Source organism: Malaclemys terrapin, chromosome 5 (genome assembly GCF_027887155.1).
Source record: "Malaclemys terrapin pileata isolate rMalTer1 chromosome 5, rMalTer1.hap1, whole genome shotgun sequence".
Lineage (NCBI taxonomy): Eukaryota > Metazoa > Chordata > Testudines > Emydidae > Malaclemys > Malaclemys terrapin.
The window spans coordinates 91,958,774-91,981,266 of record NC_071509.1 but is presented as its reverse complement, the minus strand read 5'-3'; positions in this window follow the sequence as shown (position 1 = coordinate 91,981,266).

The following is a 22,493-nucleotide window of genomic DNA, read 5'->3' as shown; positions in this document are numbered from 1 at the left end:
AGTAATACTGGAAATTTATAGTACCTTCACTTTTCACAGTGCTGCTAAGCAGAAGCTATAAGGTACCATGTCCTTCTTTCTGCATGAAAGGAAAGCTCTTTCTCGTTTGCTTTCTTCGTATCTTGTTCTAACAATGACTTACACATTCAAATTACAGGGGTTGTTTTTACTAAATTAGAACAAAAATAGACAAGTCCCTGTAAAGCAAATCTGGTATATATCTCAAATGACCCTCATTTTCAAAGACTGGGACACTTGCAATGGTTACAAAGGTAGCTCTTTACTGTGAATTAAGTATAACGCAAATTCCATATGACCAGAGCTCAGAGATCAAAACTACTTTTGAAACGTTTTAGATAGTAATGGCTGAAGCCTTTGTCATATAATCCACTCTCTTACTGTAGTTTTCTGTAATGTCCCAAAATAAGGCCTTATTTTCAAATTATTAGGCTGAACCAACTCCAGCATCCAAATTTGTGTGACTCCTTTGACTTGAGTGGATAATCAGCTGAAAATAAGTTCTGAGTGTGAAGCCATGGGCAAAAGGTCTACTGCAATCCTTGGATTAGAAACAGGGAGATTTTGAGTAGGAAGGTATTACCACCTCTGTATTTGGCATTGGTGCAACCACTACTGGAATTCTGTGTCCAGTTCTGGCATCTACATTTCAAGAGGATGTTGATAAACTGGAGAGCCAGGAGAATGATTAAAAGATTAGAAAACATGCTTCATAGTGAAAGATCAAGGACCTCAATCTGTTTAGTTTATTAACTTCTCCTTGTTAAGTACCAGTCTATAAGTACCTACATGAGGAACAGAAATTTGATAATAGATGGCTCCTCAATTTAGTAGAAAAAGGTATAACAAGATCCAATGGTTGGAAGCTGGACATAAACTAGAAATAAAGTGCAAATTTTTAGGATAATTAACCATTAGAACAATTTACCAAAGGCTGTGATAGATTCTCCATCAGTGGTGATTTTAAAATCAAGATTGGATGTTTTTTCTAAATTATATGCTCCGTCATAAAAAGGATTTCATTCAAAAAGTCATATGGTTGGTGTTATGCAGAAGGTCAGACTAGATAATCACAATAGTCCCTTTTATAATCTATGAAAATTATATGCCGACTTCTTTTGCAGCCTTACTTTTCAGTGCCCAAGAGTTCCTGGATTAAAGGCTTAAGTGATTTAAGAAGTTTACCTTGGAGTCAAAGAGGTAAATTTTACCAGTGCAAGTCACTTTTTTATACTGGTGAATGAATGTATACTTGAGGTTTGTACTGCTGCAGTTATATTGGTGCAAGCCACTGGATGGGGTATACAAATTGTATTTGCATGAGAAAATTGGGCAGTTGTACGCCTTACTATCCAATTTGCAACTTCAGATAGAGCTCAGTCATGCCATTTAGGAACTGTCCTCTTTCTGGGCAGGGTAAAATAATATCACCCACAGGGGAGCTCCAGGATGAATCCTGCAGAATTCCTCCCAAAGCTCCTCAGCTTACAAAAGGAGCATGTCTGCTGCCAGTCCCCTTTGGTACAGTTGGGATGGCACCATGCTCCCCATGCGTACCTGATAAGCTCTGCTGCCCTGTATGTAGCTGAGGACATGGCCTTTTCAAGCTGACATGTTTTAATCTTGGGCTGTGGGCTAGGAATCACACAGACTGGCTCTTCAAGCAGGATGGATTTCAAAATCTGCCAAAAACTTAACATTATTACATAACAGATTTAGTCAGTAAATGATAAAATAATAGTAAAATAATAAACATGGAAAGAGCTGGGATATAATTGTAATTGTAAAAGTGTTGAAAGCAATCCAGAATTTTCTCTTTAGCAACATTAAAGGTGTGTCAGTTTATTTTCTCCTTGTATGAACTGCCTTTGCTGATGTCTTAGTGAAGTGACAATGTTTCATTTTGAAGAGAAACTGATTAGTATGGCCAAGTAGTTAGTAATGTAGCCATGTTAAAAACTGTAGCCTACAAAAGTGTCACAGAAAGAGCATTTGGATAAATCACAAAATGTCTGTTTCTCCACCCTTTCACCACATCTCTCAATTGTCCCCTCCGTCACTTGTGCCAAGAAATAGCGTGGTCTCGTAATTAGTGGAGATCTCCTGTTAAGGAGTCCAGAGATCTTGCTTCTATGCTGACCCAGACATTAGCTTTCTATGTTGCTATGGACTGGTCATTTAACCTTTCCATGCCATAGTTTACCCATCTGTAAAACTGAGATAATACTCAATGGGATGGCTACTAAAATTAAAAAATTGTTTCCATATTATTTTATGCTTCCTGATTTTTTTTCCAACTGTCCTTCAGTTTAAGACTCTGTGACAAATTTGAACGTTAGCACATTTAGAAATGGGCTTAACATTTCACCCCACTTTCATTTTGATGTGGAAAAAAATCTTGAAGCTTTCAATAATCTTATAAAGTTTGAACCCTATAGGGTCATAAGTTTTTAAGCAGAGCTCAACCTTGAAGTTTGATTTTAAAGAAGAAAATGCTATATGGCCAACTGTAATTAGCAGGAAGAAGAAGGGGGAATGAATATACTTACTCAGCAGTTCTCAAACTTTAGCAACTCAAAGACCCCCCATTTTGATTTTAAAAATGTTGAGGACCCCCAAGTCCCCCACTCAGCCCATGCCCCATCCCCACTCCACCTCTTCCCCCCATGGCCACACCTATGCCCCACCTTTTCCCACCCCCTCTCCACCTCTGCCACTCCTCTTCCCTGCCTCTTTCCTCCCCCTCCCCTGATTACACCCTGTCTCCACTTCTCCCCCTCACTCCCAGTGTTTGCTGCATGCCGGGGAACAGCTGGGAGGGAGGGGTAGGAGTTGATCCTCTGAGCACGCCCTGTCCCCGTTCCTCCCTCTCCCTCCCAGAACCTCCTGCACGATGCTGAATAGCTGTTCCCAAGCATGCAGAAGGCACTGGGAGTGGGGGGGAGGAGTTGAGGGAGGGAGCTGGAAGAGTTGATCAGTGGGGCCCACAGACCCCCTGGAGTACCCTTGCAGACCACCAGGGGTCTGCAGACCTCAGTTTAAGAAACACTGTGCTAACTATTGTATTTCAAAAAATGAATCAGATGCAAATGTTTCTTTCCACACAGGTTTCAATTAATTTTGTATAGGGGAAAGAATTTAAAATAAAATGCATTTACTAAAGTAAGCTATTCTGCTAGCAGCCACCAATTTTGTAAATATTGATATACTTGTAAGTTAAAAAGAACATAAAGCTTACTTTTGAAATTGGCAGAGCTCCAAGTACCATTAAGCAGCCAATCCATCACACTTGGAATAACCTGATTGTATCCGTCTCAGATTTGCATTGTTTTAGATCTAAAGCAAAGTTTAAATGGGTCGTGTGTGAGAGAGTACAATCTGATGTTCTTCCTGTATAATGCAACATTCTGTTTAAAACATAACATTCTAAATAAAGGTCATTACACAATAACTAGCAAATCCTTTTTCCCCCCTAGATGTTAACTCTGAATTTGAGCCAGTGTTCTCTGAACATTTTACTAAACAATAAGAATTTCTGTGGGCAGAATTCCTAAAAAGAATTTGACTAGCCAGTTAAGTCTTTAAGCAGAACTGACTGGATTACAAATCCAAAAGCATAATTGTAGCTATCATTTTTCCCCAAATAGTCTTGTTGCTAATAATTGATATTCCATTCTACAAGGCCTCCACCATTTTACATTCTGTCCAGCTAAATCCTATATGGTGAGTGTCCATTTACAAAACTGCAATGTCTGTACCATACCCAAGAGAAAGTATTGACAGAAGTTGTACTAGATGACAAAACTGAGCACTCAGCACATGAAACAAAAATAAAAAGACATCAAAATAAATGACGGGATAGCAAAAGTTATCTAAAACACTCCTGGTATGTTGCAGATATGTTATATATAATAATTACACAGTTTCACACACTAGTTTTCACCCTGTGTGCCAATATTGGTGCATAAAGGATAGAGATACATAGCTATTATATCCTCCATAAGCCAATAATGGTACACAGGGTGAAAACTAGTTTCTTCCATTCCTCTCTGTCATTTGCTGCTGTTTCAATCTGCTGTATGAGGCTGAGATCGCCTGTTCTGACCTTCCTGCTAAGGTTCTTTCTACGGTTTGTCTAGGGTACTCTCATTTCTTCACACCAGTTGGTTTCCACTTAACAACTTCATGTGGGAGTTGTGTGTTGGTATCTGGAATACATGCCCAAATATGTCCAGCACTTCCTTCCAGTCATATACAATGTCAAATTCTGTCATATAGCTGTTTTGTGAGCTGATGTCTAGTTAGGTACGTATATGGCTCCCTCCAGTACAGTATCTGAGCACTTCACAAAGATTAATCAATTCAGTTTCACATCATCCCTGAGAATATCACTATCCCATTTTTAAGAGATGGGGAATTGTGGTACAGGGAGATGAAGAAGGGATTTTCAAAGGCTTTCAATAGCTAACAGTGATTTGTGCCTTTGAAGATTTTCCCCTACGTGGTGTTCCAACAAGAAGTGTATGACAGGTCTGAGAACTGAACCAGAAGCTCAAGTCCCAGTTCAGAAAACCATCCTTCATCTCCATGACTCTGTATTTGAATTATCATATTAATCCATGAGATCCTGATGGTTCTATATACATTTACAGTACATACAATGTAACCATGTCACTTACTGGAGCTTGTACATATTTGAGCCAGAGTACGAAATTACAGTACCATATTGAAGAGAACATCTGCTGCTGAAATGAATGAAAATATTACATCTACTTCGAAACTGGTTTTGCTACATTAGCTTGTTATACTTATTAAATTCATACAATTTTCCCCACTTGTATAAAAAAGATATATCTTCAAGAATCTTCATCTGAAAGGAAAAGGAACTGTAGCATTTCACTTTACATTCTCAATGTGTTCTCAAACCCATGTCCCTACAAATGGGGATGAAGGCAGTAATTTGAATAAATGGAGTATATTTACCTTAAGTAATTGATTGTGCTTTTATTTAACTTGACTGATGTATATTCTTTTTAGCTTTCTACAGGGAATAAAAAGTACAGTTGCCACCTTGATTGCTAAGGACAAAATAACTATTCTTGTCAAGGTGACAAGAATATTTCATGCAGTTGGAAAAAAACCTAATGAAGTGATAGCCCCAGTCTAAATGTAAAACAATAAAAAAAACCAAAAACCTTTACCCTTGTGGTTACTTTTTCCCATGGATTACAGCTAATAGTTTTAATTATAAATTTGCCTTTGCATTACATTTTGTGCATCTATTCATGATTCTTCATATAAAGGAGGTTCAGTGCTAATAGTCTAGAAAACTTGATGTTCTTTTTAGAGTTGTCTGTTTCTCTTTTCATTAATTCTGAATGGCATTAAGGTGAGCTTCCAATATTGTCATCATAAGGGACTTTAGAACATAAGAATGGCCAAACTGGGTCAGACCAAAGGTACATCTAGCTCAGGATCCTGTCTTCCAACAATGACCAATGCCAAGTGCCTCAAAGGGAATGAACAGAACAGGCAATCATCAAGTGATCCATCCCCTGTCACCCATTCCCAGACCCTGGCAAACACAGGCTAAGGACACCATCTCTGCCCATCCTGGCTTAGAGCCATTGATGGACCAATCCTCCATGAATTGATCTAGCTCTTTTTTGAACCATGTTATGGTCTTGGCCTTCACAACATCCTCTGGCAAGGAGTTCCACAGATTGACTGTGTGTTGTGTGAAGAAATGTTTCCTTTTGTTTGTTTTAAACCTGCTGCCTATTAATTTCATTTGGTGACCCCTAGTTCTTGTTTTATGAGAAGGAGTGAATAACACTTCCTTATTTACTTTCTCCATACCAGTCATGATTGTATAGACTTCTGTCATATTCCCCCTTAGTTGTCTCTTTTCCAAGCTGAAAAGTTCTTGTTTTATTAATCTCATTCAGCAGCCATTCCGTACCCCTAATAAATTTTGTTGCCCTTTTCTGAACCTTTTCCAAGTCCAATATATCTTTTTTTGAGATGGGGCAACCACATCCGCACGCAGTATTCAAGATGTGGGCGTACCATGGATTTATATAGAGGCAATATGATATTTTCTGTCTTATTATCTTTCCCTTTCTTAATGATCCCCAACATTTTGTTCACCTTTTTGACTGCCACTGCACATTGACTGGATGTTTTCAGAGAACTAACCACAATGACTCCAAGATCTTTTTCTTGAGTGGTAACAGCTAATTTAGACCCCATCATTTTATATGTACAGTTGGGATTATATTTTCCAATGTGCATTACTTTGCATTTATCAACATTGAATTTCATCTGCCATTTTGTTGCAGTCACCCAGTTTTGTGAGATCCTTTTTTAGCTCTTCGCAGTCTGCCTGGGACTTAACTATCTTGAGTAGTCTTGTATCATCTGCAAATTTTGTCACCTCACTGTTTACCCCTTTTTCCAGATCATTTATGAATATGTTGAACAGGACTGGCCCAGTAGAGACCCCTGGGGGACACCACTATTTACCTCTCTCCATTCTGAAAACTGACCATTTATTCCTACCCTTTGTTTCCTATCTTTTAATTGGTTACCAATCGATGAGGGAACCTTCCCTCTGATCCCATAACTGCTTACTTTGCTTAAGAGCCTTTGGTGAGAGACCTTGTCAAAGGCTTTCTGAAAATCTAAATACACTATATCCACTGGATCCCCCTTGTTGACCCCTTCAAAGAATTCTAGTAGATTGGTGACGCATGATTTCCCTTTACAAAAACGATGTTGCCTCTTCCCCAACAAATTATGTTCATCTATGTGTCTGATCATTTTGTTCTTTACTCTAGTTTCAACCAGTTTGCCCAGTACTGAAGTCAGTCTTACCGACCTGTAATTGCTGGGATCACCTCTGGAGCCCTTTTTAAAAATTGGTGTTACATTAGCTATCCTCCAGTCATTTGGTACAGAAGCTGATTTAAATTATAGATTACAGATGACAGTTAGTAGTCCTACAATTTCACATTTGAGTTCCTTCAAAACTCTTGGGTAAATACCATCTGGTCCTGGTGTGACTTATTACTGTTTAGTTTATCAATTTGTTCCAAACCCTCCTCTAATGACACCTTCATCTGGGACAATTCCTCAGATTTGTCACCTAAACAGAATGGCTCAGGTTTGGGAATTTCCCTCACATCCTCAACCATGAAGACCAATGCAAAGAATTCATTTGGTTTCTCCGCAATGGCCTTATCGTCCTTGAGTGCTCCTTTAGCATCTCGATCGTCCAGTGATCCCACTGGTTGTTTAGCAGGCTTCCTGCTTCTGATGTACTTAAAAAAAATTTTGCTATTACTTTTTGAGTCTTTGGCTAGCTTTCTTCAAATTCTTTTTTGGCCTTCCTAATTATATTTTTACACTTCATTTGCCAGAGTTTATGCTCCTTTCTATTTTCCTCATTAGGATTTAACTTCCACTTTTTAAAGGATGCCTTTTTGCCTCTCACTGCTTCTTTTACTTTGTTGTTAAGACATGGTGGCTCTTTTTTGTTTCACTTATGATGTTTTTTAATTTGGGGGATACATTTAAGTTGAACCTCTATTATAGTGTCGTAAAAAAGTTTCATGCCACTTGCAGGGATTTTACTTTTGGTACTGTACCTTTTAATTTCTCTTTAACTAACCTCCTCATTTTTGTGTAGTTCCCCTTTCTGAAATTAAATGCTACACTGTTGGGTTGTTGGGTTGTTTTCCCCACCACAGGGATGTTAAATTTAATTATATTATGTTCACTATTACCAAGCAGTCCAGCTATATTCACCTCTTGGACCTGATCCTGTGCTTCACTTAGGACTAAATCAAGAATTGCCTCTCCTCTGGAGGGTTCCCGGACTCACTGCTCCAAGAAGCTGAAATTTATGGTGTCAAGAAACTTTATCTCTGCATCTCTTCCTGAGGTGACATGTCAATATGGGGATAGTTGAAATCCCCCATTATTATTATTGAGTTTTTTATTTTAATAGCCTCTCTAATCTCCCTGAGCATTTCACAGTCACTATCACCATCTTGGCCAGCTGGTCTGTAATATATCTCTACTGCTATATTCTTATTATTCAAGCATAGAATTACTATCCATAGAGATTCTATGGTACAGTTTGGTTAATTTAAGATTTTTACTTCATTCGATTCTATGCTTTCTTTCACATATCGTGCCACTCTCCCACCAGCACGACCTGTTCTGTCCTTCCCAGGGCCATCCCTACCCATACGCAAAGTACACAGCTGCGAAGGGCACTAGGAAATTTGGGGCACCTCCTTCCCCCCACCCCTACTCCACCCTAGCCCCACCTCTACTCCACCCCTTCCCCAAAGCCTCCGCCCCTGCTCCGCCCCCACTCCAACAGGGGTCGGGCGCCCTGCACTCACCAGGCAGCGGTAAATGGAGGAGCGACCTGTCTCCAGCCCCCTCCGCACTGCCGGCTCCCAGCCATGCCTCCGGTGAGTTCTGGGGGGCGGTTCCCCCCGTCCTCCAAGCCTGGAAGCCAGGGAGCAGAGCGGACTGGAGCCAGGTTACTCCACTTCCTGCCACCCCATGAGTACGGGGTCGGGCCTGCCCTGCACTCACCGGGTGGCAGGAAGTGGAGTGAGCTGGCCCCAACCCGCTCCGCTCCACCGGCTCATGTTGGGGGACGGTTTCCCTCCTGCCCCCCAAGCCTGCTCCTGCCTTCCTGCTGAGGTCTGGGGCGGGTGAGGGCTGCGTAGGGCACCAAAATGTCTAGGGACGGCCCTGGTCCTTCTGATATATTTTGTACCCTGGTATTACTGTGTCCCATTGATTATCCTCATTCTACCAAGTTTCTGTGATCAATATCCTCATTTAATACGAGGCACTATAGTTCACCCATATTATTTAGACTTCTAGCATTGGTATATAAGCACTTTAAAAACTTGTCACTTTTTAGCTGTCTGCCATTACAAGATGTAATTGAATGGGACTTTTTTTTCTTTTGACTGTTTCTCATCACATTCTACCTGCATTTTATCATCTTCCATCCTCTTCCCCTTATTAGGACATAGGGAATCTCCATTTATACATCCTCCCCTCAGGGATGTCTGAATCACGTGCTCCTCCACACCTGTCCGCTTTCCCCAAGCCAGTAGTTTAAAAACTGTTCTATGACATTTTTAATATTAAGTGCCAGCAATTTGGTTCCATTTTGGTTTAGATGAAGCCCATCCTTCCTGTATAGGCTCCCCCTTTCCCAAAAGTTTCCACAGTTCCTAATAAATCTAAACCCCTCCTCCCTATACCATCGTCTCCCTCACGCATTGAGATCCTGCAGTTCTGCCTGTTTCATGGACCCTGCGTGTGGAACTGGAAGCATTTCGGAGAATGCTACCATGAGGTCCTAGACTTCAATCTCTTACCTAGCAGCCTAAAATTGGCCTCCAGGACCTCTCTCCTATCCTTCCCTAGGTCATTGGTACCTACATGTACCATGACCAATGGCTGCTACACATAAGCCTATCTAGATGTCTCGAGAGATCCACAACCTTCGCACCAGGCAGGCAAGTCACCATGCGGTTCTCCCAGTCATTGCAAACCCAGCTATCTATGTTTCTAATGATCGAATCACCCATTACTAATACCTGTCTATTCCTAATAACTGGAGTTCCCTCCCCCAGAGAGGTATCGTCAATGTGAGAGGCTAACGCAACATCATCTTGAATCACGTGGAAGGAGGAGCACTGGAAGGAGGGTCCCAACTATGGGATCGTTTCCCTCTGCTCCAGTTAGATGCTCTCCTTCCCTGAGATTTTCATCCTCCTGAACGGCACAGAGGCTGTCAGACTGGGGTTGGGACCATGCTACTGTGTCCCGGAAAGTCTCATCTATGTACCTCTCTGTCTCCCTTAGCTCCTCCAGCTCAGCCACCCTGGTCTCCAAAGCCCGTACAGAGTCTCTGAGGGCCAGGAGCTCCTTGCATCGAATGCACACATACACCACCTGCCCATAAGGCAGGAAATCATACCTGCTGCATTGAGTGCATAAACTGGGTAGCCCCCGCTCTGTTGCTGAACTTCTGCCTGCATTCTTTTTTAACTTCTGAAGCTTGTTCCTTTGTTGTTTTCTTTTTATTAGAGGGTGTTTTTGGCTTTAAGTTTAAAGAAGTTTAAGGAATGTTAAGTGTATGTAGCCCCTCCTCACACGCTCCCTGTAAGCTCCCTCGCAAAACCCCATTAGCCGCTTTTGTTTGCTAGCTCCTCTGGTTGCTTAGGAGTGTGCTTTTTAAAGCCCTGGTCTTCCTGAGTAGCTCCATCCCAAGTTAAGGGTTGATTGGTGCTAAGACTTCAAAGACTTATGAATTTTTAAGGCCAATGGACTTTTCAAAGCAATATTCTCTCAATTTTTATTTTTCCCTACATTGACTAACATTGCTTTGGAAGTATACAGACCTTTCACGTGTTCCTCACTGGAGGTAAAATGCAGCTAAGAGAAGAGAATGAGGGCAACAAAAAGTAGAAATATGTTTATGGCTAAGCTATGTTTCTTAATGCTGACAAGACAGTAAGAGCTGAAAGTGCATTACAGGGCAGGTAGCACACTTCTCAAGTATACAGTCATTCATCCTTTGACCTTGTTCCTTAGGAGATTAACTATAATCTATAAAATATAAAATAAAACCTGAGAAATATATAATTAAGTGATAATGTCATTGCCCCTGTGTTTTGTAAGGCAATAATCCAGTTCACCTGTGTAAACTACTTGGTATATAACCTCATAATTCAGCCTCTGGACAACTGGGTTATTCAATCATAAAAGAAATGGACAATTTTATTATTGTTATAATTCAAAGTCCAAAAAACTTAATTGAAAAAAGTTGAAGTTGCCAAGTGAAAACAATGTATTTACTTATCATCATGTACTAAACACCACCACTTAGAAGCAAGAAAATGAATAGACAAGGACCTTGTATGCTTTACACCACCCACAAAATAAACAAATTCATGGGGTCTGATTCTCATTTATAGTTAGGCATCTTTAAGCTGTGTAAGTGAGAATCAGGTCTATTGTTTATATGCTTCTTAAATAAAAAGAAATGCATACTTCACCACAACAACCTTAACTCTGACCAAAATAAATACTATCTTTCACCAACTTGCACCTCTGTTGCTTTTTATCTTTCACCAGTAATCTTAAAATATAAACATAACATGAAAACCTCTTGAAAAGAAACAAAAAATAAATATGTGCTAGTTAAATAATAATGTACCTGCTTTTCAAAAGCTTTCTTGACCCCTCCTCCTCTCCTGAAATCTGATCACTCATATGATGATACATCTGCAGCAGCATTTCGACATCTCTAAATCAGCTCTTGCATATCTGATCAGAGCAGAACTGTGGCACTAGAGACTTTGTCTCACACTTTGCCGTGATAAAAATACAACAGTATCTAGACACAAACACCACCGTTTCAATAGTGTCACTACAGCAATGTTTGAAATAGAGTGGAGGGGAAAATCAAGTGCTCCACAAGATGGCATGGGATGATCTAACTTTTTTCTCAGGTCCCTCATTCTCCATTATGGACAGGACATGTGTTTTCTTTACAGGTAGATAGGGTGTCATTTCTTTAATATTTGTTACATACTTGTGTGGACTGTAATATAACAATATGAAAGAGGCCACTTACATCTGAACTACGGTAAGTTGAATGTCAATACACCTTTTCAGATAGGTACATGAAAGACAAATGCTATTTACTTTTCATTTACCTTATGTACAGTTCAAAGGTACTTCAATCAGCAGCACTAAGAATCTGGGGTATGACATACCTAGTACGCCAACACGTAGTTCATTCATACCTTACAAAAATGCCATGGGAACTTTAATGATCAAAACTGATCTGGTCCTCCATGTTACATCTCATTCAAGGACAGCAACTTTCAGTGGCAGACTACCCTTTAAAACCATCCTGGGACAGTGGTTCAAAACAACTCAGAGTGAACAAAAACATCTGCTGAACTGCCAGCACTCCTTCCTGTAATAGCTAGGTGTTCCTTAAAGGAATGCTAATCTAACCTGGTTTCATTTATGAGACCTGATAAAATCATAATAAGATGATATAATTAAATAATTAGGACAATTCCTATCAGATTATAAACACTTTAAGGTGAAGTATGTCGAATGTTTCGCTTAAGGGGGCTGAGAGTGTCCCTTTAGTGAAAATTGACTCCAGTTCAGAAAACCACCTAATTTAAGCATATGCTTATGAGCTTGACAACTTAAAATAGAGATTATCTATTTGGTTTTTAATAGGTTTCAGAGTGGTAGCCATGTTAGTCTGAATCAGCAAAAAAAACGAGGAGTACTTGTGGCACCTTAGAGACTAACAAATTTAATTGGGCATAAGCTTTCATGGGCTAAAACCCACTTCATCAGATGCATGGAATGGAAAATACAGTAGGAAGATATATACATATATATATATATACATATATATATATATATACCCACACACATACATATACACACAGAGAGCGAGAGAGAGAGAAACATGAAAAGATGGGGGTTGCCATACCAACTCTAATGAGACAAATCAGTCTATTATCAGCAGGAGAAAAAAAAACTTTTGTAGTGATAATCAGGATGGCCCATTTCAAACAGTTGACAAGAAGGTGTGAGAAACAGTAGGGGGAAAAAGTTTTTACTTTGTGTAATGACCAGGGCCGGCTCCAGGGTTTTGGCCGCCCCAAGCAGCCAAACAAACAACAACAACAAAGCAAGCCACGATCGCGATCTGCGGCGGCAATTCAGTGGGAGGTCCTTCGCTCCCAGCAGCAGTGAGGGACCGTCCGCCGAATTGCCACTGAACAGCTGGACATGCCGCCCCTCTCTGAAGTGGCCACCCCAAGCACCTGCTTGGTAAGCTGGAGCCTGGAGCCGGCCCTGGTAATGACCCATCCACTGCCAGTCTTTATTCAAGCCTAATTTAATGGTGTCCAGTTTGCAAATTAATTCCAGTTCTGCAGTTTCTCATTGGAGTCTGTTTTTGAAGTTTTTTTGTTGAAGAATTGTGACTTTTAGGTCTGTAATTGACAAGGCCGGCTCCAGGGTTTTGACTGCCCCACGCAGCCAAACAAACAAACAAACAAATAAAAGCCGTGATCACAATTGTGATCACGATCTGCGGTGGCAATTCGGCAAGAGGTCCTTCGCTCCGAGCAGGAGTGAGGGACTGTCCACCGAATTGCTGCCAAACAGCAGGACGTGCCACCCCTCTCCATAGTGGCCGCCCCAAGCACCTGCTTGGTAAGCTGGTGCCTGGAGCCGGCCCTGGTAATTGAGTGTCCAGGGAGGTTGAAGTGTTCTCTGACTGGTTTTTGAATGTCCACATATCTATTCAAGGGACATCATCATAGGACCTAATCACATCAGCCACACCATCAGGGGCTCATTCACCTGCACATCTACCAATGTGATATATGCCATCATGTGCCAGCAATGCCCCTCTGCCATGTACATTGGCCAAACCGGAAAGTCTCTACGCAAAAGAATAAAGGACACAAATCAGATGTCAAGAATTATAACATTCAAAAACCAGTCGAAGAACACTTCAACCTCAAGTCTGTGTCCCAGTGATGTATTGTTATGGGTGGCAGGAATCACAGTGGGCTCAACTCTGTCACTCATTCAATAACTTACTTTGTCATTAGTCCTAATGACTTCAGAGGATGGAGGAATAGGTTTTACCTAATATGAGCAAATTTCTCATTCTGCTCTCCAATACGAATAATGATTGCAAGGCACAGGATTCAGCAGATGATACTAAAGATATGTACTGAATTGTGATTACTCATTGCAGTAAGCACTAATAAATGTTTGCAAGATGAGGCCTCTAGACCCTGTCTCATTACATATCTGTAAAGCAATACTGCACATCTACAGCACTCCATAAATAATAATAATAAATAAAAGTTGATACTCAGCTACATTTTGACTTACTGGTTAGAAGTACAACCATTGCATTCTCAATTGGTAATGCAGAGGAAAAAATAGCAAAATTAAAATCACCCTGTCACTTAAAGTATACTGATTCCCATATCATTCTTTCTTTGAAGCTTCCATTCTGAAGGGGCATCAAAGAAGATGGCATATTTTATAGTGGCGGGTATAACAAATGCTGTTCTTTTGAAATATTTAAAAAGGTGCACAAAGATCAGTAGCATTAGAAAGAACTAGATGAGAGCAAGAGAACACTGCTGGAACAGCTTGAGGTAAAGCAGAGATGGGCCTGTGGAAGTCAATTTGCTATTGACTACAAGTTAGTATTATTATTCTGCTAAAAAGTTTGTCAATGTTTGCATGCACTTCATGGCAAATGAAATGGGACAAAACTCGAGATGGGACCAAGCCACAAAGCTTAGAACTGGGTTATGAACGCCTCATAGAGAGGATTTAGATCTGAAGGTTTGGTTTAATTCATTATAGAAATAGGTGGCACTGGTCAAGTTTGGATCCAGTCCATTGCATTGCACTATAATTCAGATCGGAATGTCAGTTGTCAGGGCAGGGTTGGGATCTGACCTTTATTTTCAGGCCCCTCCCTAGAGGGGAAAAAAATAAAAAAAATTAACTACCAACAGAAACTAGAGAGAGTGTTTATCAGCTGAGAGTATTAAATGATTCTTAGGAGATTCCATTTTACTATTTAGAAATTTTAATTAGGGTGGCCACACCCAAGAATGAACCAACAACAGGGCACTCTCAGAATGGCCTAAATATTAACTATTTTAGAAAGATTCTTCAAAATAAAAGAAAAAAAGAAAGTTGACTCTAAAAGTCTGTGTTAGTTATGGTGTGGTGCCAGGGTTGTAAGAACAGATAATAAGGTTCGTCTTAAATGCCTTGATAAATCCATAGTTACCCTGATGCATGAGTGTGCCCTACTTCCTTCATGTCATGTCAGGCTGTAAACAAAAACTGGGGAGTATCATGTCGCCAAGGGTTCCAATAAATCATTTTTGAGATTATAAGTCAAGACTGTTAAATACTTCAGCCACTCATATTTGGGAACCTGGAATTGCCCCATAACTTTTGGAATTTATGAAATACAGTTGGAAACAAGGCGTCCAATAATTTCTAACACATGCAGCTTGTCAAATCCATCACGCCCCACTTTTAATGAGAGATACATTACTGCCTGTAGCCAATACAGGAAAGAAAAAGAGAAAGAGAAAAAATATTAGAGTATTACAAGCTCGAACTTGAATCTGAGCTATTGCCCTGACAATATCAAGGATTAGAACTTCAGGACTATGCAAAACCACAGAATAATCATTTGAAATGTCGCATATTAAAAACACCTTTTAATAGATTGTTCTGCATAAGAACATATTTATAGCCACTGCACAGGGAAATTCTGTACCTCACATTCTTGGTAAAGAATGGTTTGACATTCATGAAGTTTTAGTTGCATGTAGAACCTTTCATATATAAAGGGATGTATTTTACTTGAAGCATATTAAACCTTAAAAAAAGAAAAGACTTTAAGTACCTCAATATGTGGCTTTTGCATTAATAAAAAATATGAGAGTGCACCAGTGGTGAAGTAACACTAACATCTCTATGGAGACAGGAGTATTAACCAAGGCATGTGCAGTGAATAAAGGGCCAGGTATTCAGCTAGTGTAATTCAATGGAACAATGTTGATTTACACCAGCTGATGATCTGACCCAGAAAGTTCACTCAATAAAAACCCTGTTAAAATTCTTACCACTTGTCTAATGCCAGAAAGAGATGTATCTGATCCAAAGGTAGAAAAACAGCTACTTCTGTAAAGACAGCCAGGTTAGACAAGAGAGAGATCTATGTAAACAGTCAAGTTAAACTACAGGGCTAACTTCATACCTTCCCTCCCACTATCTTAGAATTCTGATGCATGTGTTTATTAACCTATGGAGAGAGTTCAGTTCATTCTAATTCTGTATAGCTTGTAGAGACTATCATAAAGCCGGATCCAGAGCCTACTGAAACCAAAGGGAGACTTTCCATGGACTTTGGTGGGTTTTCCATCAACCCTAAATGATCGTTTCCTAACACAGAAGGCCATATTTTTCCTCCTAACCTATGCAGGCCATACATCTGCATAAGGAAGCGTACACCCACAGAAGAGGCCCTCTGTAGCAAGCTCCTTCCTGTGTATATGGTCTGGTGTGGCCTTCTTGGGTTTTTAGTTCTGCCTAATTAGAGGGGTTGGGCAAGGAGCCAGGGAGATAGCCATACTCCTTCAAATTCTTCTGCTAACCTGTGAGGCTGAGGCACTATTAACATCTGCTGACTTGGTCCTATGTAGAAACCCTCTTTAAGGAGAAGTCCCAGGGGGAGACATAGGTAGTGAGACCTAGGCAAAGCTGCTTCTGGGAGCTGATGGTCAGCTATGGGGAACTAAAGCTGATGCAGCGACGCTAGACTTTCCCCACAGATGGCTCTGACACTAGTGCAGAGCTCAGGGGATCTCCCAGCTTCTTCCAGGGCAGGGAAAATCCTGGCCTATGACAGAATAATCTCTCAGAAACTCCACTAGTTTCAGCTTGCTGTTTCCTATCTCCTAGGTTGGTTATTTCTAAGTAGACGAGAATAAGAGTGTTAGCTTTTGTTTTAACCCATTCAATGCTCCTGATCAGATAGATATTACACATTTGGCTGCTCTGCGATTTATTCCTTGAACTGCAAAATTTTTAATATTAGTTTTCGCGTTTGTTGTCAGAGGCTTGAGGAAAACGAGCTTGAATCAGCAACAAGAGACAGCAGCAATGCAACAGCATAATTAGGAGAGTGACTAAATACAATGCTTACAGGGTGAAATTCAGAGGTCCTCAGTAAAATTAAGTGATACATAAGCCTTGTACTGACCCTCTGCTCAGAGGTGAATTTCACCAACAATGTATATGTGCTTTTAGCTCTTCCAGTCTCTAGCCACTTTTACTGTTCTGGAGCCATTTCCGCCTTGCCCAGTTTTGTCTGTATGGCCACATTCAGCATAACTTCAGTTGTCCTCATTTTATTTCAGCATTGTATAAGAAAGAGAGAGTGCACAGCAGCAATATTTGATGTTCCCCCAGTGAACTATTATTAAACAATGGAGAAAATAATTGAAAAACAGTCTACTGCCATTGAAAGTGGTGGCTGGGCTGATCGTGCAAAAGCACAAAAGCTAAGCTGTTTGTTTCTTCATTGACCTGACTGCCATCTTTTATGCAGTTTCACTGGTTCCATTTTGAACTTAGCTGTTCTGTTGTACAAAGAGATAGATCAGGAGTGTTATGACCTCTTAGCACTTGAATAACTGAAAAATAGAGAGTAATCAATGAGTCTGCAGAAAGTGGGGGGAAAGGTGAGGCTCAGGATCTGGCAACTGAACAGTTGGAATTTTGTAGGGAAACTTGTGCCCCTTCCTAAGCACTTTTAAAGGGGCTGTACAAAAGTTGAGCTGGACTATTTATTGTCCCAGACAAGATCATGCCTTTCATTTGCCTGTTGAATAAATGAAAAAATGAGGAAGGCAGTTTGGAGAGACTGATGTTATAGAAAAGTGGGTGCTTGATGGCTAATTTTAAAAGAGGACCCTCAAGTACTTGACAGCAAAGAGGCAGAATTTGAAGTGCATCTTTTTAGATTCATGTCATGTACACATGTTTTCTGGCTTAGCATGACAAGATTGTGCTTGAATCTTCTAATATAATAGGATGATATATATCCTAGCCTTGATTGAGAGTATTAAAGTATTGCAGATTGTATCTCATACAATGGAGTAGCTCATTCATGGATTCAGAGCAGAGCTTGGTTGTTATCCTGTCAGCAGAGGTCTCAGGAAGAAAGTTAGAGAAAAGTAACATTTTATTACTTGAATTCCAGCTACATTTTTTGAGACAGTGGGATATCAAAGGAAAGTATTGTGATTCCCAACAAGTTTAATCATATCACAAACACAGAGGCTTCTTTTCATCTCTGTGTCTTTCTGGTTCTTTTCACCCCAGGCTTTGTTCTTTTCCTTCCTGAACTCTTCTGTTTTTTTCTGGGTTTTTCTTCCTCCTTTCCCTCAATCTTTCTCTTCCTCTCCCATTCTTGTCTCCACGCCCCTCTTAATCCCTGGCTTTACCTCATCCACTCAATCAGACGGTTTCATTTTGCTTCTCACTCTGAGGTAGAGCAGTAAGACAGACAAACGTTTTTTCCCCCCCTTTCTGTGTCAGTTCAGACAGTGTTAGATGCCAACGGGGATGCAGAGCCTGCAGCATGAGACCCTGAAAGGGCACAGTCAACTACTTTTTTATAAATATTTTTGCATTCCTCTCTAAAAGCCTTTTCCTGTTATTGTTTTTCTGTTTTGCAAACAGTGAATTTTTATTCTCTTCTATATCAGATCAAGATATAGATCCAAATTCAAACATCACCAGTGTTTGGGGGTTTCAGATTTAGTGTTCTAGTTTGAGCCCATTGCAAAAAAAAAATCCAGAATTGAGAAGTCCATCCTCTTGAAATTTTAGGGGTAATTCAAAATCAGTGATCCATTTCAGCCCCATCCTTCATATTTAAGCATAGGCTGGGTGCAACACTTAAGTGACTTCTATAAAGAAAAATCCTATAAGGATCTAGTTGTCAGAGAAGACCTCTCAAATCCTAAATTCCCATGATTGTGCTTCAGATTATAACCATTTAATGATAGGTCAAGTCTTAATACGGTTTTATTTTAATGATCCAATGTCATGCTTGCACTATTTTAAAAAGACACACTGTTGGTAGTTTTACTATTAGATATTATTGAATACAATGTATAAAAGGCATATCATTGCCTCGTTCACCGCACCATCCAAAGGTACAGAGACTTAATTTCTATTATTGTTTTTCATTAGTCCCTTTAGTATCTAAATTCAATTAAAATACTAATGTATTAACTCATACTTCTCTCCCTCCTGAGTCTGTTAGAATCTGAAGCTAATCTGTATTGTCCATATAACACTATCACTCTTCCAGCAACTGTAATATCTTTGGGTTTCCACGGGGCAGCTGAGGAATGATGCCATTATCATTTGAATCATGTGATTCTGCAAATTCAGCATCTGACTGTGGACATTTAACATAAATTCCCTTAGTCATAAACCCAAGTCAACTTTACAATGACGACAGGATGTGGATAGATTTATAAATTGTACAACCTGACATACCATAATAGGTCAGATGACTGTAACTTGAAATTGAGGAAGCAGGAAGAATCGAAACAGACCTCCCATCCAACCCATACACCCATCCACAATCATCCTATGACAGGTCAACTCCTGATGCAGCTGCTATATGTAAGGCATACATCTGTTAATTAGGTGTTCTTTTTATTGAAAGAGACAACAAAGTAAACTCAAATACCATAAAAGAATACAATTACCTGTAAGCACTGTACAACAGTTTAGAATGAGAAGTGAAGGACACTATTTCCAACAGAAACTCCTACCAGGGAATATTTTAGATAGTCAGAATGTAATAACCCAAACTGGACTTTGTCCAAGACATCAGAGTAAACACATATACCCTTGTGAAAAGTAAAATGAAATCATGAATGACAATAAGTGATTAGCACGTTGTGTTTAGGTCTCATGCTCCTGCAACACAAAGGACCCCAACACAATAGCCCTGCAAGTACAATGTTGAAAATGTTTGTTAGTAGCAGGTTACTTTGAATTTGTGGTGAAACCAATTTTAATGCTAGTGTAGAAGAGACCAAGCCATTTTTACCACCATTCATGAAACCTATCATGAGAACAACCCATACCTATTGTAGTCTGGGAAATACAAGTAGACGAGGATGACAAGTATAAATTCAACTGAATTGTGTTGGATAACCCTATATTAGCCAGTCTGCAGCTCACTCCAGCTTCAGAAAGGTACATTATCTATTCTTCGAAAGACCCTGAAGAGCACAGCCCAGCAGAAAACTTAAGCACAAGCATGATTTCAGAGTTGCACACAAGCTAAAGAGCATTGCTAGATGAAGAGGACTCACGTGAATAGCTTCAGAATGGCTTCCACTTTGTTTGTTTCAAGATGGGGATACTGGGCTGTGGGGAGGAGGATTGTAATTACTACTCATCCCAGCTTACATTATTTGCATCACAAAATTGACTATCTGCCTTGCATTATATACTACAGAGAGGATAGGCAGATTCCCATTCACATACCAATGTGACCCATGAGAAGAAACATAAAATCATCTACATTTTTGCCTTTAAAGGACTGCAATCCCAGCTGCCCACACAGCTCGGCCACTCACCCCAAATCCCCTCTATGAGAATTAAAGGCAAAGGTTCCAAGCCTGACCCCATTCTGCCCTTCCACCCAGCTGTGCAAACTGTCCAAAAACCCTACCAAGAGCATTGTTTTAATCTTGTTCCAATCCCGCTGTTCCCACCCCGCATAGCCCAGCAAGCCAACCTATCTCCTGTGTAGCTTTGTTAAGCTTCAGAAGTCTTTTATTGTGCTTCCTATCAAGTTGCTTGCAGCCAAGTGTTTTCCCTTTGAAGACTTGCATAAGAATCCTCTCTCTGCTGTTTCACTGCTTAAGTAAAAGGCTTTGTCTTAAGTAAGTATTTTTACAACCCAAAAGTATGTTTTTAAAAGGAATATTCACAGTTTAGCAGCAATCATGCTATAGTGTGAAATTTGACCTAGATTTATTGATTTTCTTTTTATCGTGTCGACTGAGAAACTACTTTGCATTTTACTATCAATATTGAGTGTTCAGTGATCAGCAATCAAATAGACAAATCAAACCAGTAATCAAAGGACAATACACTACAATATACAAAACATATTGGATTCAAAATCTGGGATCATACAGGAAGAGTTGTGGCTAGCAGCAGCTGATACGCACCTTATAGTACCTTAGCCCATAATGACTAGTGATCGTGTCTTCTGAGTTTGAGATCTGTGTCACTTACTGTACCAATGTTTCAGCAACTGGTAATAAATTAAGTGGCTTTTACTTTGCACCCCTAGTTACTTAATGCATCTTTCCCAAAAGATGGTGAATCCTTCTCTGCCACCCTGGAAGAAGACAACACCTTGTTCTGAACATATATGTCCTACAAGAAATTGCCTCTATCCCTCTCCAACGGAACTTGCTTTATTTACAACAAAAAGCATGTGTATAATAAGGTTCTTTCAGTGTACCATTGCTTAGACAACTGGAAGGCTTTATAATGTCAGCCTCAGGAAACAGGCAGCAAGGGTTTCACTAGTTTAAACCATGTGGCAAAATGGACTTTTATCTGCAACAGAGTCGTTACAGAGCCACAGTTGGTTCTTTCACCACTGCATTCTAGACTTGCATGGCAACAGCATAAAGGAGTGTCACAGATACCAGTGCAGAATCACTCTTTGCTATACAGGTCAAGGGAAAGGTAAACAACCAAAGCTTCAAAGAGTGCTGTACTTGTAAGACATTTATGGAATTGGATCTGCAATGCAGAACTCATCTGTACTCCTACTTATTCAAATTAAGTATGGCCACAATTTCCAAACATGGGTATTTAACGTTAGGCTCCTAATCCCTACACTCCCAGGCCTTCTGCCTGGGGCCTTTCCTGCTTTGGTATGCCACTCCTCAGCCCTACCTGATTAGAGTCTCAGTTTTAAGTCCCTGGACTCCGTTGGAGTCTGTTCACTCCTAGCAACCTCTGGTCTCCCTGATCAGTCCCCCTCTACTGTAGCTTCCTGGTGTTCTTTATAGGGAATCATCTGATCACTCAGGTGTGCCTCTTCCATAATCAGGTTTGGCTGGCCCCAGGACTTCAGCCCTTAAAGGGCAAGCTATCCTGTTACATTCTTTTCCTGAGGATCCCAAAAAAGACACTATTAATTGTTTTGAATATGTAGGAATTGCTTAATTTATCCATAGATGGCTGATTTGTTGGAACACAGCAGCAACCATTCTGTGTCAGCAACACTCACACAACTGTTTTATAAGGAGAAGAGAATAACTTCCCCAATTGAGACTTCGGGGAAAATTTGAGATAGGGAAGAATACAATCAACCAAATCAGAATTTGACTAGGGCAGTAGTATTAACTACTTTTGCAAAAAGTGCCATGTGATTTTTAATGACTGAGAATGGAGTTTTAGAAGACAGGATGTTAACTCTGGTGCCTCTGACCAAATGCCAGCCTGGGTTTACCAAAATCCCCCAACCAGCAACAAGCGGGGGGCGGAAGGAAGTGGTACCTAAATAAATGGCCTGATTTTTCAGAAAGGCCCCCAGAGCCTGCCATGGTCTTCAATGTTACATTTAAATCATACGTTCTCTAGCAGAAATAAGAGCTATGGGTGCTCAGTATTTCTAAAAATCAAGCCAGTTAATTAGGAATACATGTATATACAACTGTGAGTAGGCCCCTTCTGTGCAGCCTATAATAACTATTTTAAGTTGAGCATAT